The sequence below is a fragment of the Leptonychotes weddellii genome, chromosome 9 (assembly GCF_054177405.1).
Source record: "Leptonychotes weddellii isolate Sample4059 chromosome 9, ASM5417740v2, whole genome shotgun sequence".
Taxonomy (NCBI): domain Eukaryota; kingdom Metazoa; phylum Chordata; class Mammalia; order Carnivora; family Phocidae; genus Leptonychotes; species Leptonychotes weddellii.
The window spans coordinates 16,785,162-16,789,414 of NC_138377.1; the positions used below are offsets into that span (position 1 = coordinate 16,785,162).

At 36.9% G+C, this 4,253-nt stretch overlaps 1 pseudogene; it reads right to left on the minus strand.

The window, feature by feature from the left end:
- Positions 1 to 3,237: 3,237 nt before the first annotated feature.
- On the minus strand, positions 3,238 to 3,726 carry LOC102736042 (cytochrome c oxidase subunit 6A1, mitochondrial pseudogene; annotated as a pseudogene).
- Between the last annotated feature and the right edge of the window lie 527 nt (positions 3,727 to 4,253).

A 4,253-nucleotide genomic window follows, 5' to 3' on the forward strand; every position in this document is an offset into this window, starting at 1 on the left:
CTGATTTTAAGCCACCAATCCTATATCACTGAAAGTTATCAGTTGAGCAAAGTTTGGGGAGTTGAGAGGAGATAATGCGATCGACTTTCCTAATGCAGTATAATCTGGCTCCAGCAAAACCCTGGGCACTGTCCTCCTGGGTGCAGGGCTTATATTGAACCCATGTCTGATGGATGATGCTGTGTCCTCAACTGCTAGAATACACAGATCCCCAAACCAAGAGTTTCAAGTAGTACTGGGCATTCTCACCAGAACTTTCAGAGTTTCATTTTCAGAATTTGTACTGTTGATCCTCCTGACCATCAACTGAATTTAAGATCCTGGTTCACGTAGAGAAAATATTTCCAAGAAATAGCACAGGAAGTGTTCCACTGACCTTGCAGGTAAAAATCCCTCCTGTGTGGAAGATTTCTAGATAGATATTGACAATATTGTGCATTGCAGGAGGACTTTCATGTCCTAGAAAGTATTTATATTGATGCTCATGCTGTTCTCCGAAGACTGGTTTCTTAGCACGCAGAGGTGTTTATAATAAATGCCAAGTGCAAGTTGACATACACATTCAAAAGGACACTACAGTGTTCCTTTGGCTTTTGAGCTGAGGCAGCATGTCTCAAAGACTTCTCTGAAGTACTTTTTCATCTTGTCTTTGGTGTTCCAAAGGAAGGACTCAGTGGGGGAGGGAGATAGAAGGATTAAGTGGATTAATTTGTTTATTTCAAACAACAAACTCAGAATTTTGATGGGCTGATCCACGCACTAGGCAGAGGAGTTGGAATGATTCTTGTCCATGATCTGTAACCAGACTCAAAGAATGTGGCCAATGTCAATTCCTATCTTGCCTGCCGGGGATACTTTAATGTCTGGGGCAGCACACTGGTGTCACATTTTGAGGACCACCCAGGCAAAAAGCCTTCAGTTAACTGCTGAAGACTTAGTCTCATCATTAAAATGCAAAAGATGGCCTCAGAATTTGCCATATAGCTAAATAACAAATAAAGTGTTCCAAGCAAAATAAAAAACAATCAAAACATCTCCATGCAAACAATAAACTAAAACTAAAATATTTTACCTGGTTGTTTTAAAGTTGAAGTTAGCTACCAACGGAACTCTTCAGGAAAGAGCTTGGTAGCCATCTTTTACCAATCATAGTGTCTTTATTTAATTAACAGAGACATATCTTCAAAAGGAGTAATATATGTGACAGGACCCACGGGTATTAGTTCCATTTGCCTTTGGCATGTGAAACAAAGGAAATGTTTTAATTACAGAGCAGGTTTCTTCAACGACAATGTAATGCACCTTACATGAAAAAATAAAATCCAGATGTATTAAAGAGTTGAGTGTAATAAATCATTCAACTATAAAAATATGGGCATATATGTATTAGTTCATGGGACAGAGAGAAATTTCCTATATATAAAGTAAATTAAAAAAAAAATCAGAAAGAGTTTTTCTATTCATCAAAGAATAACCTATAAAAAATAAAAAAACAAGAAAATCAAGAAATAACTGTAAAAAATGACGGAATGCAGATTAACTACTATACACACACACACACATACACTCACACCACATATATATGTATATGAATATATACTGAACCACTGTTTGTAGGAGTACAGGATTAGCTTCTTGCAAACCTCTGGTCACAACATTTTCAACAACCAATCAATTCATAGCTGTTTATGTGGGTTTCATTTTAAGGACACCTTATTTAATATGTATTATTAATTCATTAATACTGAATTAAAGACCTACGACCCAACTCATGACTAAATAAAGTTTATGTAACACACGTACTTTCTCCAAGGTATCACAGCCTTCTTGAGTTGACCAACTGTGCTTGGGGGCCATTTTAAACAGCAAAAAGCATAAAATTGCTGAAAGCTTTGCACTAAATAAACTGGAAAACAATACTTGCTTACAGTGGGAGAACTGAAACAAGAATGTAGAGTGTAGCCATGTTTAGCTTCGGCTGGAATGTGCAAGTGGGACAACTCAAATTTTTCAATCATGAATGACTGTAAATGCTCTGCAAGTGCTGATTTTGGGATTGCAAAGAACTTTTAGCAAATAGGCAAATTTGCAAACACGGAATCTGCTATGATTGGGGATTGATTAAAGGTGAATATATATATATATACACACACATATATGTGTGGGTGTGTGGGTGTATACACACACATATATAAAAGAATGAGTAGGGAGAGGGAGGATAAGGAGAGGAGAGGGAAAAAAGGAATTGTAACTGTGGAAAAGGTAATTCACAGAAAGTTAGTATTTAATAAAAATTAATATGCAGTATTAGTAAATGTAAATCAAAGCTAACTTTCAAAATTAACCTAATTGTTTATACTACCATATGTTTTGAAAGTAAACTACTTATTTGAAAAAGGATAATGTATTATATTGTTATTATAATATCTCTGAGGATATTCTTATGTGTCATTATATATTGTTACCTAATATGGTTATTTAGAAACTGTTATTAGGTAAAAGAGGTGCATTAATTGCTACTGTATTCATAATAGCAAAAATAGTATAATAAATCTTACTATTTAAGAATGGTCATATTATAGCATTGTATGAAGTGGAAAACTATGCTACCAATAAAAATCACAATAGGAAAGAATATTTAATAATCGGAGTAAATGTTCAATATCAAGTAAAGAATCAAAATAAAATATTCTAGGGATATATGTGTATGTTTCTGTATCTTTCTTTTTAAGATTCTATTTATTTATTTGAAAGAGAGAGAGAGTGAGACCAGTGAGAGAGAGTATGAGGGGATGGGGGAGGGCCAGGAGAGGCAGAGGGAGAGGGAGAAGCAGACTCCCCACTGAGCAGGGAGCCTGTGGGGCTGGATCCCAAGACCCAGGATCATAACCCGAGCCCAAGGCAGAAGCTTAACTGACTGAGTCACTCAGGTGCCCCTTTATATCTTTTTTTTTTTTTTTTAATCTAAAGAACTACTACCCATGTTTTACTTTATTCTGGATGCTTTAGTTGTTCATGAATTTTTTTAAAGATTTTTTTATAGTTTATAAATATTCTGTATTAATACTTTTTCTATAGTTTATACCTGTTTTATAGTTAAGATTATATAGAAACATTAAATTATTTAAAGCTAATAAAGTATTAAAAGTAATATATAAATTTTATTTTTTAATTTTTATTTATTTATTTATTTTTTTCATGGACCAGTCTAATTTATTTATTTAAGCCATCTCCTGCCATGAGCAAAGGGATGGAAGATCAGTATACTGGTCATCATTTGATACATGTAAGGAAGGTGGGCTTAAGGCCCCATAGACTTTTCTCGTCCGTGTGCAGAGTCATGGTCCAAACCAGTGCGGTGGTCCCCACTGGGTGGTGGTCCAGGTTCTCTTTATTCATCTTCATAGCCGATTGGAAGTGGATTCACATGAGAGTTATGGAATAGAGTATGATTACCATTTCCCAGGGAATGGGCTTGGACCTGATGCGGAGATGGGGGTAGGCGAGGAACTCAGGTCTCTCGTTCTCTCCGTGACGCGACTTCACGAAGACATTCAGCATGCTCACACCCACGCCAGGAAGCGCTACAAAGTAGGTGAGAACCTTCCACATGCGAGCTGAGCCCTCCTCGCCGTGGTCGCCACTGGACATGGACCGCCCCAGCTGTGCCCTGGACCGACCTAGCAGCCCAGACAGCCGGGACACAGCTGCCGCCGCCGCTGCCATTTTCGACCTGCAAAAGTAACATATAAATTTTAAAATATTAGCAATATCTACTGGTAGCTATCATGCAAGAAAATAGAAATTCCCATACATTATCGATGAATGTCAGAATATATAAACACTTTCCTTTTCTTATTTTTTAACAGCATCATTTTATTTATTTTTTAAAGATTAATTAATTAATCAATTTATTTATTTATTTATTTTAAAGAGAAGAGAGAGGGAGAGATGGAGAGAGGGCACGTGTTGGGGGAGGGGCTGAAGGAGAGGGAGAGGAATTCTTAAGCAGACTTGCACTGAGTGAAGAGCGCCATGTGGGGCTTGATCTCTGGACCCTGAGATCACAACCTGAACCAAAACCAAGAGCCAGATGCTTCATCCACTGTGCTGCCCAAGTGCCCCAATAGCATCATTTTAATGCTAATGATATTTGGCTTATTCACCTATCCTGGGGTTTTGTCTTTTCAGAAATGGTTTTAAATAGTTGTAGTGAGGAAAACAGTATGTCCACAATAATAAAACAGGTCTTC